General features: G+C 42.7%; 1 long non-coding RNA gene across 2 annotated transcripts in view; it reads left to right on the top strand.

Moving 5' to 3' along the window:
• The first annotated feature begins 85 nt into the window (after positions 1-85).
• LOC118023952 overlaps positions 86-13,367 on the top strand; it is a 31,819-nt gene continuing 18,537 nt past the window's right edge. The window contains exons 1-3 of one of the 2 annotated variants that reach the window (XR_004682950.1): positions 86-244; positions 4,962-5,075; positions 5,497-5,614. This is a non-coding gene — a long non-coding RNA (uncharacterized LOC118023952). The remainder of the gene's footprint in view (positions 245-4,961; positions 5,076-5,496; positions 5,615-13,367) is intronic. The other variant, XR_004682949.1, reaches the window with a different exon arrangement.

Raw genomic sequence — 13,367 nt, 5'->3', positions numbered from 1 at the left:
TGACATCACTTCCGTTTGGGGGAAGGCCCTGCGACGCTCCTCCCCTGAGCGCGGAGTGCGCACGCGGCAATCTGGGAGGCGGTTTCGGGTGACGGAGTCCGCGGCCGGCTGGGCTTCGGTGAATTCCTTTGTCTTGGTCGCTGGCCGCGGCGTGCGGCGCGCGCCGTGCGGAGGAGGTGCGCTGGCGGAGCTCTGTGTCTGTGCATTTGCGGACAGAAAGTTGGGGAAGAAATGGCAATAAACGGTTAGCAGGGATTGCTACTGGGTAGAATTATGTGCTTTTTATTTTCTTCTTAGATCTTTTCCATAAGAAAGAAAAGAAGTTAAACAAAACTAAGACTAGCTAACACTTATATAGCAGTTACTGCGCCCGGAGAACTGATTACTTTTATATGCATTAACTAATTTAATCACCATAGCAACCCTAGCAGAAGATACCATTACTGTGGGCGTTTTACGTACGGGGAGATGGAGACACGGAAAGGTTCCCAAGGCCACCCAGCCAAGATTACAACCCAGGCAGTGGCTCCAGAGTCTAGAAAGTAGGTCCCAGAGCTTACCAGAAGCTTTTCCTCTCCTTTCTGAGTGTGGAAATCTTGGCTCGTAACTGCGCTTATGATCACCTCCTCTAGGCAACTTTCCCTTAAACATCTCCTCAAACGTGTAGTTCTCCCAGACTACCCATCCTTGGTAGCTATTTGCTCCTGTGTGCCTGTGATTTGTACCATTTTCAAGTGTACAGTTCAGTGGCATTAATTACATTCACGATGTTGTGCAACCATCACTACTGTGTGTTTCCAGAATTTTTTTCATGAGCACAAATGAACTCTATAACCATTAAGCAACAGGTCCCCATTCGCCTCTCCCCAGTCCTGATAACCTCTCATCTACTTTCTGTCCCTATGAATTTGCCTATCTTAGATATTTCATATAAGTTGAACTTTTACAATATTTATCCTTTCGTGTCTGGCTTATTTCCCTTAGCAGTATTTTCAAGGTTCATCCATGCTGTATGTAGCCTGTGTCAGAACCTCACTGAGGATGAATGATGTGCTGGTTGAATGTACATACCACATTTGGTGTATCCGTCCGTCAGCTGAGGGGCACTTGGGTTGCTCCCACCTTTTGACTATTGTGAATACTGCTGCAATGAACAGTGACCTACAAGGATATATTTGAGTCTCTGTTTTCAGTTCTTTTGGGTATATTCCTAAGAGTGAAATTGCTGGGTAAAATGAAAATTCTAATGTTTAGCTTTTTGAGGAACCACCAAATTATGTTCCACAGTGGCTACACCATTTTACATCCCCACTAGTAATGCATAAGGCTTCCAGTTTCTCCACATCCTTGGCAACACTTGCTGTTTTCCTCCTTTTTTAAATTTTATTTATTTTTTATTGTAGCTTCAGGTGTCTTTTAATGGTGGTTCTGATCGTGGTGAGTTTCATACCCTAGCCTCAGACACTGAATCTTGTGAATGAAGAATATCTATCACTTTGAGTGTTATTTCTTTCCCTATGGATCCTAATGGAAGGTCTACCTCTCATAAGCACGTAGACACAAAGTTTTTTTATACAGTCACAGGGGCCTAGTTGACCCCTGAAGTTCATCCAATCATCCCAAGTGAAATTCCTTGTTCCAGGCAATAGACAGGAGAGACTTGATCTGATTCATCTTCTGTCCACTTCTCTTCACTTCTGCTCCCACCACCTCATTCAAGTCACCGTCTTCTCTCAACTGGATATCTGCAGCAACAGATTGGTCTTCTAGAGTCTCCTCTTGCCTCTCTTCAGTCCATTCTCCACACAATAGAGAGATCTTTCACAAACCCAAATCCTATTGCCTCAATCCCCTGCTTGAACACTACGGTACGCTTAGAATAAAATCCCAACTCCTTCTGAGCAACATGATCTAGCTCTTTCCTACCCCATCAATTTCTACTACTACTCTCCCCTTGTTTCCTCTACTCCAGCCACACTGGCCTTCCTATTACCCACACAAGCCAATCTCGTTCCCACCTAAGGACCGTTATGCTGACTGTTCCCGCTACGCAGAATGCTGTTCCCTTCAGTCAGTGTGTGACTGGCTCATGCCCATCCTCTGACCACCGCATAAACGAGCAGCACCCATCTTGCAGTCACGCCCTATCCCATCCCTCTTACTTCCCTCCTAGCACTTAGCACTCTTTGAGATAATTTTATTAGTTAATTTAGTGAACTTGTGTAGAGTCTGTCTTACTAGATATGAGCTCCAGAAGGGTGAGGGCTTTGTCTAACTTGTTCACTGCTGTATCCCAAGTGCTTAGTATAGTGCTTGGCACATAGCAGGCACCCAGTGAATGCCAGGTGAATAAACAAGTGAATGAATGTCTTTACATGTTTTTGAATCGTTTTCAGATGTATATCAGGTCTGTATGCCCATGTTTGCTCAATTCAAATAGACCTTATGTCAGCTCTGGCTGACATCATTACCTGAGCTCTGCAGGGCAGGAAGCATGTCCAACTCTTGGGCCATAGAGCAGTGCTGGAATTTCACTATTTATAATGAAGGACCAACATTTTAAATTTCCAATCCAAGGGTACCTGCCTGGCTCAGTTGGTAGAGCATGTGACTCTTGATCTCAGGATTGTGAGTTTGAGTCCCACCTTGGTTGTAGAGATTACTTAAAAATCTTTTAAAAATAAATTAAAATAAATTTAAAATAAATAAAATTTCCAGCTGGCTCAGTTGGTAGAGCATGTGACTCTTGATCTCAGGATTGTGAGTTTGAGCCCCACCTTGGTTGTAGAGATTACTTAAAAAATCTTTTAAAAATAAATTAAAATAAATTTAAAATAAATAAAATTTCCAATCCACTGCAGACTGGTACTTATGTGAAATACAGTGAAATATTATAGCAATGCCAGTTTGCTAGAAAACTTTCTAAAATCTTATTCTCAATTTCTGTACTTTATTGTCCTGAACAGGTAATAAACACTTTACAAACGGGCACCAGGTACAGTCCATATTTTAGACGCAATTTTTTTTTTTTTTTAAGATTTTATTTATTTATTTGAGAGAGAGAATGAGAGACAGAGAGCATGAGAGGGAGGAGGGTCAGAGGGAGAAGCAGGCTCCCCGCCGAGCAGGGAGCCCGATGCGGGACTCAGTCCCAGGACTCTGGGATCATGACCTGAGCCGAAGGCAGTCGCTTAACCAACTGAGCCACCCAGGCGCCCGCAATTTTTTTTTTTAAGATGTTATTTATTTATTTGAGAGAGAGAGAGACACAGCGAGAGAGGGAACACAAGCAGGGGGAGTGGGAGAGGGAGAAGCAGGCTTCCCGCCGAGCAGGGAGCCCGATGCGGGACTCGATCCCAGGACCCTGAGGTCATGACCTGAGCCGAAGGCAGACGCTTAACGACTGAGCCACCCAGGCTCAGTCCATATTTTGAGTCAAACTGTCATTCGAGCTCAGCACAACACACGGTAGATGTCAGTGTTTAGAGCATTTCCTCGAACTCTTAGAAAACCAAGACAAGAACATCACACTGGATTAAAGGCAAAGATGGACAGGAACAGACTTTGTTTACTATAAAACATCAAATAATGCCAATTGTTAGAGCAGTGCTGTCCATTGGAACTTTCTGCAGCAATTAAAATGTCTTGTATCTGTCCTGTCTAGTAGGGTAACCACTAGCCACGTGTGGATTGATTTTTCCATTTTTTGTTTTATTTAAGTTAAATAGCCCCCCGTGGCTAGTGGCAAATATTTTCGATAGTGCAGCTAGATCAAGTTATGTCTTTGAAAATACGGTCCTCCATCTCCTTTAGAAACTGATATCCTATCAGTGTCCAAGATCTGTCTTATTCTACTGCCTAGATGTTGGTCCAGTCAGACCTTCCCCCATTCCCCAATTCAGTGGATGACAATTCCATTCAAGGAACCATGCGTACTTGATTTCTCCCCCTCCTTTACTACCCCCCACCCAACCTCCCATTCTTCATATCCTCTCAGTATTACCTCCATCTCACAGCTCCCTCTAATTCTCCCCATCTCCCCCATCACCATATCTCACCTGGAGAGCAGCCTCATAACCAGCTTCCCTGGGGCCAGTCTGGTTCACCATTCCCATCCTCCCTGCCTCGGTGAAAAGTCTTGAGTGACTTCCACTGTTTTTTTATTTTCGGTTTTAATTATTATTATTATTTTTTTTTTACTTCCATTGTTTTTTAGGATAAAGACAAACCTCCTCCTTCTGGGCCTATAAGCCCCTCCTTTGTCTGGCCCCATTCCCACTCCCAACCCTTACGTAGGTCAAATTCCATCTTTTTCTTTTTTTTTTTTAAATAGAAGTCTATCATGATCAGTGCAATTCTTTGGAGCGCCAGACACAGTTTTAATTTTACTTTCATTTGTTGTGAGTTGGTAAGTGGTCTTTCCCACTAAATCATCAGCTCCATGAGGACCAAGACGAGGTATGTTTTTTGCTCACCATTTTATTCTACCTAGCCTGGCAGGATGATATTTGGTATCAGGGCAGGTTAGCAGAGTGTTTGAGCTCACAGCTTGTGGAAGTAGCTCTCTAGGTTCAAATCCCCGGTTCCACCTCTTACTAGGTGTGACTTCGGCGAATTACCTTCCCTGTGTATCCATTTTCTCACCTGTAAAATGGCAACAGAGTAACACCGACCTCTTAGAGTTTTAGATTACATATTTAAAACAGCGCTTGGCACACGGTGAGCACTGGATAATGTCAGTTATTATTAAATGAGTATAAATCATTATTTCATAAATGAAGACAGGTATCCCATAATTTTTGAAAGTTTACATTACACCACTTCGCTTTTATGAAAGACCTGCATCAGTTACCTGTTAGAGCATTTCTGCACTAACAGAAAGAAATCAGAAGAGGATGTTTGCTTTTGGGGAAAAAAAAAAAGGCAAAAAGCAAAAATAGCTCTCAACGTTTGTTTTGCAGCCAGCGGTTACAGAGCCAGCGCAGCCCAGCAGCAAGAGTGGTGCCACCAAGCTCCTTCCCCATGACTCCACTCAGCATCTCAGCATCCAGCTGCCAGAGCTTTGAAATGTGTCTGTGAGTATCTGTACTTTATCTCAGTTTATTTTGTGCATCCGTTGCCATGATGTGTCATAAGGTATCAGAAGAACCTAAAGGGTTATTTTTTGGGGGGTCTGGAACACTCAAAAAAGTTTCCATATAAATTTAACAGTAATTGCTCCTTCATGTTAAGACATTTCCACTTACAGTAGAAATGCTCTACTTTGGAAGAGCAGGAAACCTGTATGTGGATTCTGCCTCCCTATTAGGATCCTCCAGTTGGAGGCACGTGGGTGAGATTGGGGGGCTGGAGAAGGTAGAAGGGACCTGCTCCTTGTTTGCTGAACATTCCTGCGAGTGTCACTCCAACAGCAATTCTTCTTCCTGGAAATGACTATTCATTCCAGTTTCCAGCTGGTTCTAGTTTGCAGGTTTTTATCATTCTTTTTTAATACAGCACCAGCTTCACTGTACCTGTTCAGAGCACCAGCAACAGCTGAGTGGTGCTGCCTCCTCCACCACAGTTGGAGTCCCGGCCCCACGAGAACTTCCTCTGGGTTCAGAGACACCAGCAGGTTAGTGCCTCTCTGTTGTATTGGCCCCCTTCTCTCAACTCCTTAGTTTTGGTGTTTCCAGCCTCTTCCAGATGTCCTCCCAACTCATGCCTGCTCCCTGCACTTACTACTCAGTGTCCCTTTTTGCCTTTTATGGTGTTAACCGCTGGTATGTTTACTTTTCAAGTATGTTCACAAAATCTTTGATTTCCTTCCTTCAAGAGGTAGAGCTGAATTCCCCACTTGAGTGTAGGCTGTACTTAGTGACTTGCTTCTAAACAATAGAATGTGGGGACAGTGTTGGAGTTCATAAAAAACTTAGCGGCTACACTTAGTACTTCCTTGAATCACATGCTCTGGGAGAAGTGTGTTGTGCCACTGAGTGTGTTGAGGACATTCTAGCAGCCTATGCAAAGGCCCATGTAATGAGGAATGAGGCCTCCTGGCAACAGCCAGTAAGAAACTGAGGCCTCTGTCATATGAGGAAGATACCATTTTTTTTTAAAGATAGTATTTATTTGACACAGAGAGAGAGAGCACAAGCAGGGCGAGTGGCAGGCAGAGGGAGAGGGAGAAGCAGGCTCCCCGCTGAGCAGGGAGCCCGACGTGGGGCTTGATCCCAGGACCCTGGGATCATGACCTGAGCCAAAGGCAGACACTTAACTGACTGAGCCACCCAGACAAGAAATAATGAGTGTTGGGGAGGATGTGGAGAAAAGGGAACCCTTGTGCACTATTGGTGGGAATGTAAATTGGTGCAGCCACTGTGGAAAACAGTATGGACGTTTCTCAAAGAATTAAAAGGAGAGCTACCATATAATCCAGCAATCCCACTTCTGGGTATTTATCCAAAGGAAGCAAAAGTACTAACTTGAAGAGATGTCTGTTCATATTCATAGCAGCATTGTTAACAATAGCCAAGACACGGAAGCAACCTAAGTATCCACTGATGTATAAATGGATAAAGAAATCGGGGCGCCTGGGTGGCTCAGTTGGTTAAGCGACTGCCTTCGGCTCAGGTCATGATCCTGGAGTCCCGGGATCGAGTCCCGCATCAGGCTCCCTGCTCAGCGGGGAGTCTGCTTCTCCCTCTGACCCTCCTCCCTCTCGTGCTCTCTGTCTCTCATTCTCTCTCACAAATAAATAAATAAAATCTTAAAAAAAAAAAAATAAATGGATAAAGAAAATGTGGTGTATATATACACAGTGGAATATTATTCAGCCATAAAAAAGAAGGAAATCTCGCCATTTGCAACAACATGGATAGACCTTAAGGGCATTATGCTAAGTGAAATGTCAGAGAAAGACAAATATTGTATGATCTCACTTATTTGTGAAATCTGCAAAAAAAAACAAAACCAAACCAAACTCTCCCCTCCAAAAAACCAAACTCATAGATACAGTGAACAAATGGGTGGTTGCTAGAGGTGTGGGGGGGGGGGGTAGGGGGTGGATGAAATGTGCGAAGTTATAAAATAAATAAGTCATGGAGATGTAATATAAGCATGGCTACTATAGTAAATAATATCGTATTTGTATATTTGAAAGTTCCTAAGAAAATAAACCTTAAATGTTCTCAAGGAAAAAAAATTTATAACTATGTGTAGTGATGGATGTTAACTAGACTTAAGGTGTTGCTCATTTCACAATGTATACAAATATAAAATCCTTATGTCACACACATGAAACTAATATAATGTTATATGTCAATTATATCTCAATTAAAAAAAAAGAACTATAAACCAGGTGAATTAGCTACTTATTTCTAAGTAACAAATAACCCCCAAAAGTCAGTGGCTTAAAACAAACATCCGGAACCTTGCAGTTTGTACGGGTGAGGATTTCAGAAGCGCTGTAGCTACAGGGTTGTGGCTCAGGGCCTCCCATGAAGTTGTGGTCACAATGTCAGCAGGGGCTACAGTCATCTGAAGGCCTACCTGAGACTGGAGAGAGAGCTCACTCTCTCTTACTCTCTCTCAAATAAATAAATAAAATCTTTTAAAAAAAGAGAGAGAGATTAACATTTGTTTTTTTTTAAGATTTTATTTATTTCAGAGAGAGAGCGCGTGTGCAAGCATGAGCAGGGGGAGGGGGAGAGAGAGAGAAGCAGACTCCCCGCCGAGCAAGGAGCCCAATGAGGGGCTCGATCCCAGGACCCCGGAATCATGACCTGAGCTGAAGGCAGCCACTTAGCTGACTGAACCACGCAGGTGCCCCAGAGATTAACATTTAAATCAATAGACTGAGTAAAGCAAATTGACCTCCATAACGCGAGGAAGCCTCATCCAAGCAGTTGAAGGCCTGAATAGAACAGAAGACTGACTCTTCACTGAGTAAGAAAGTATTCTTCCAGTCTGACAGGCTTCGTTGAACTGGAACGTCCACTCTTCCTGATTTTACAGCAATTCCCAGCCTTCAGACTCAAACTGGGACGTTGGCTCTCTAGATTTTGGATTTGCTAGCTCCATAATCGTGTGAGCCAATTCCTTATCATAAATCTCTCTCTCACTCTCCCTGTCCCTTTCCCACCCTCCCTCTGTCTCTGTCTATGTGTGTATATATCTACAGATATCTCTAAATGGATGAGATAGATAATCTCCAGACCTGAAGGCTAAGTCCAGAAACAGTGGCCAAATCACTCCACAATCTCCGTTGGTTGAATTGGTACCACTGCTACTTCCAGATATTGTGATTTATCCCCTGACCACAAGACCAGGGGCCACTGTTGCCTCTGAAGCTGAGAGTTTCTGCTGCCATGCTGGTGAGGGTGGATTCCAGCTCTGGCTCCCGGCTTCTTGTGGAAGACCAGCACTAATGCTTCTGATTGACAGAGGCTGGGTCACAAGCCTGTACTCCAGCTGCAGAGCCTCTGCAAAAGTGATTATCTAGTCTCAATCTTAGAGAGGCATGAATTGATGAAATGGGATATTCCCAAACACTGGTAGGGGAAGGAGTCCAAGAATGTTGAGCAGCCATAAAGGGTAACAGATATTCATTGCAGCAAGGCTGGAAGGACAGAAGATGTTGAGTTTCTGAATAGTCAAGACCTACACCTCTCACTTCTGTCACACCCTGGGGCGCAGCAGGTCTCTTGATAAGGGTCAATGCATGGACAGGCTTGGAGCAAAGGAAGTGGTTGCTAAGAGTAGAGCCATCTAACTCAGATGGGGCATGGTTTTGGACTCAGTCTCTGAGCAAATCAGCAGTAATCACTGAGCAGAAAGCTAAAGGGCCTTTCCCAATTTTCTTGTATTATGGGAATCTGGGTTGTTATTATTTTGTTTTGTTTGTATGATTCCAATAGATGGGAAAGAACCCCCCCCCAAAAGTTGACATTAGATTTACTGCCAAACTTGGTGAATGTAGACAATCAAAGGAATTCAAAGTTGATTTCTCTTTTGATAAAAGGGCAGGTAGAATGACCAGACTCCTTTCATCCTTTTGCTCCACATCACCATTATGTGGCTTCCACTACACTGGTCAAAATGGCTGCTGAAGTTCCAGCCATCAGGGCTCATTCCAGCAAGCATGAAGGAAGGGGGAGGGTAAGGAGAACTCATATTCTCCCCTTAATCACACTTCCAGGAGGCCATATAGATGACTTTTGCTTCCATCTCATTGGCCAGGACTTAGTCTGTGGGCACTCCTACCTACAAAGAGGCAGGCAAATATAGATTTTATTCTGAGCAGCCATATGCCCAACTAAAAATGTAGAGTTTTACTGCTAAGGAAAAAGTGGATAATGGCTATTGAGAGCAACAGGAAATTTCTGTCACAGGCAAGAGGCACATACACTAAAATGCTATCCACAATTATATCTGGAAGGTGAAAATACAGATGATTTTTAGTTACTTTATAGTTTTCCCTACTACTTGATTTAAAAAAAACTAACCATATATTTATAATCAGAAGGGAAATGGGCATTGCCACTCTTTCCAATCTGAAGGGGAAAACACAATATGAATAAAATAAGTGGTAAAATGATGTACCAGAGCTAAGGCAATTTTTAAAGAAATACCTCTGCTCTCAGGAGGGCTTACGCAATGTTCCCAAGGAAATAAAACTTCCCTGGAAATGCAGCTCCCTTTAGCAACCCGATCATGGTTCTCTCCACCTACAGATAAGATCTTGTCCTCCCCAGAATGCCACAAGGATCTGTTTGGACTTGTCATGGCACAGGGCATGTTTGGCACTGACGTATATGTTCTTACCTTAGTCCTGGTATCACCTGGCCACATTCCATGGGTGCCGGGCATCTCCCTGCACTGTGAATGCTGCCGCATGGGCTGCAGCTTCACTAAATATTTATTAGATGGTGTCAAATCCAGGCTGTCTTCACATCTTAATTCCCCTAAATGATTTGCAGTTGATAAGATCTGAGTAGATGTGGAAACCTTGACAAACTTGCCCAAGAATGAGCAAGTCCTATGAGATCCTTGGCGGTCAAAGATGTCGAGAGCTTTGGAGATTTGCTGCACTTGTGTAAAATCCATCTTGACTTTCATTCCCATTCTCCTCCTCACCATCCCCACCCAGGTTCTTATCTCCTCTCCAAATCAGAGTCTTCGAAGATCAGATTGGAAAGAAGATTTCTTTTCCTCTTTGGGGGTCTGACATCAACCCCAGAACTTTAGCTGAGAACTGAGAATCCGCCCAATTCAAAGTAGAGTTTCCAACTGATTTTTATTCTCAGAGAGTCAAGGTGGATGTTAATAATTAATGTTGAGCAATATTCTACGACTAAATAGTGGCACCAACTCAAGATCAGTTTACTAACATAATATTTTCATATGTTCTGGAACAAAGACAGACACAGGGATATTGCCATCTCCTTCCCTTCTCCCTCCCCAGAGGTAACCATTCTCATGAATTTGAAGTGTTAACCTTCCTGTGGGTGCTGTTATATCCCCATTTTACAGGTAAAAAAATGAGGCACAGGTTGATAAAGGAATTTGCCCAAGGTCACACTTTAGGGAGTTGTGGAACGAGTACAGACAGGTGATAAGTCAGATGAAGGAAAGACTGCAGGTTGATAAGAGGTACTGGGGCATGTGGTCAGGGAAGTCGGCTCTGGAGAGGTGACCATGTTCCAAAGCTAAGAACTGAAGAGCAACTAAGTGAGATTTCTAGGAAGAAAGAACAAGAGCAAAGGTTCCAAAGTGGGAAGGAACTTGGGCAAAATGGCTGCCCCTCTAGCGGCTGTCTTGGACCTGGAAGATGAGGATGGTGCATCAGTGAGCTTGAAACATAAAGGTCATATAGGTCTTGAACTACTGACCTAGCTACATTTATGAATGAAGCCAAATTATCTTGTGTTGTTTAAGCCCTGTTGTTTGGTTTGGTTTTGTTGTCACATGTTAACTGCATCTACTCCTAATTGTTCCATTGTCCCTTCCTTGTGTGAATTCAAATAAGATGTATGCATGTATACAGAGCCATTGTATTGACCCTATACCTGTCTCATTTTTGTTTCTACCCCTTGATTTCTTCATCTTTTTTAAAGCAAGTTATAGTCATAGTGTAGTTCTGCTTTTGGCGGTGGTCTTAGAAATCATTTTATTGCAAGAAACAAATACCTGTTGAAGTTAGATTATAGAAAGATTTATTGAAAGCCTGGGTGGCTCAGTGGGTTGGGTGTCCGACTCTTGATTTCAGCTCTAGTCAGGATCTCAGGGTTGTGGGATCGAGCCCCATGTCCAGCTCTGTGCTGAGCCCGGAGCCTGCTTGGGATTCTCTCTCTCTCTCCCCCTGCTCCTCTTCCTGCTTGCTTGCTCTATTTCTCACTCTCTCTCTCAAAAATAAAATAAAATAAAATAAAATAAAGGGGTGTCTGAGTGGCTCAGTCAGTTAAGCCTCTGCCTTCGGCTCAGGTCATGATCCCAGGATCCTGGGATTGAGCCCCACATTGGGCTCCCTGCTCAGCGTTGGGCTTTCTGTCTGCTTCTCTCTCTCCCTCTGCCCTTCCCCTCCATTCATGCTCTCTCTCTCTCAAATAAATAAATAAAATCTTAAATAAATAAATATTTTTAAAAAGAAAGATTTATTGAAAGGCATAGATGTCTCAAGGAAATAATAACAATATAAACGTTATTAAGATTATTCTATGATTGGGCGCCTGGGTGGCTCAGATGGTTAAGCGTCTGCCTTCGGCTCAGGTCATGATCTCAGGGTCCTGGGATCGAGTCCCGCATCGGGCTCCCTGCTCCTTGGGAGCCTGCTTCTCGCTCTGCCTCTCTCTCTCTCTCTCTCATGAATGAATAAATAAAATCTTTAAAAAAAAAAAAAAAAGATTATTCTATGATTTACACACATTAACATATTTAATTCTCACAATAGCCTTATGAGTAGATCAATACCCCAATTTTTTAAACAGCTTTATTGAGATATAATTCATATACCACATTTTTCACCCATGTAAAGCAACATCACCAAAATCAATTTTAGAACATTTTCATCAGATAAAAGCCCAAGAGAAATGCCATACTCTTTAGCTATCATCCCCAATCTTCACACATACTCCAGTCCTAGGCAACCACTAATCTACTTTTTGTCTCTGTGGATTTGCCTACTCCAGAATATTCACATAAATGGAATTTTATAATACATGACTAATTCCTTTCTCTTAGCATGTTGTAGCATGTACAGTACTCCATTCTTTTATAAATGGCTAAGTCATATTCCATTGTGTGGATGTGCCGCATTTTGTTCATCAGTTGGTGGGCATTTGGGTTATTTCCTTTTTTTTTTTTTTGGCTGTTATGAATAATGTTATTGTGAACATACATGAACAAATTTTCAGGCAGACATATTTTAATTTTCTTGGGTAGTATGAGTGGAATTGTTGGGTCATATGTTAACTCTATGTTTATATTTTTGAGGAACTGCCAAACTCATCAAAACAACATTAGGATCATCAGATTGGGAAGTCGGCTTACTGTAATTACTCACTGAAGCAGTGGGAAGGGGATATGGCAACAAGTGAACAGCTTATTAGATCGTTTGCCCAGAAATGACACATGTCATTTCTGCTCATCTTTTATTGGTCAAGTTAAGTCATACAGTCACACCCAGTGTCAAGGGGGCAGGAAAGCACAGTCTTACCTAACATGCAGAAAGGGGAAAGAACTAGAAACATTTACAGAAGGATGCTAATAGCCAGTGCAGTGAATGTTGTGTAGAAAGACTTAGGAAAGGCCTCTATGAGGGGATGATGTTTACTCTGAGACTGGAAAGATCAGAAAGCCTGTTAGAGATGATCTGGGAAAAGAGATACTCAACATCAGTAATCATTAAGAAAATGTAAATTAAAACCGTGAGGAACACTTAACACCCACCAAGATGGCTCTATGGTTGACCCTTGAACAACACAGGTTTGAACTGCGTGACTCCACTTATACATTGATTTTTTTTCTTTTTAATTTTAAAGATTATTTATTTATTTGAGATATAATGTGAGAGAGAGAGAGAGAGAGAGAGAGCATGAGCGGGGGCGGGGGTTGCAGAGGGAGAGGGAGAAGCAGGCTCCCCTCTGAGCAGGGAGCCCTATGGTAGGCTTGATCCCAGGACCCTGGGATCATGACCTGAGCCGAAGGCAGACGTTTAATTGATTGAGCCACCCAGGTGCCCCACGTGGATTTTTTTCCCACAAATACAGTAGAGTATGGTAAATGTATTTTTTTTTCTTTCTTTCTTTCTTTCTTTCTTTTCTTTCTCTTTCCTTTCTTTCTTTCTTTCTTTCTTTCTTTCTTTCTTTCTTTCTTTCTTTCTTTCTTTC

The sequence above is a fragment of the Mirounga leonina genome, unplaced genomic scaffold, assembly GCF_011800145.1.
Source record: "Mirounga leonina isolate KUSES-001 unplaced genomic scaffold, KU_Mleo_1.0 Mir_195, whole genome shotgun sequence".
Lineage (NCBI taxonomy): Eukaryota > Metazoa > Chordata > Mammalia > Carnivora > Phocidae > Mirounga > Mirounga leonina.
The sequence above is the reverse complement of the archived record's forward strand: the minus strand, read 5'-3'. Positions and strand labels throughout refer to the sequence as shown.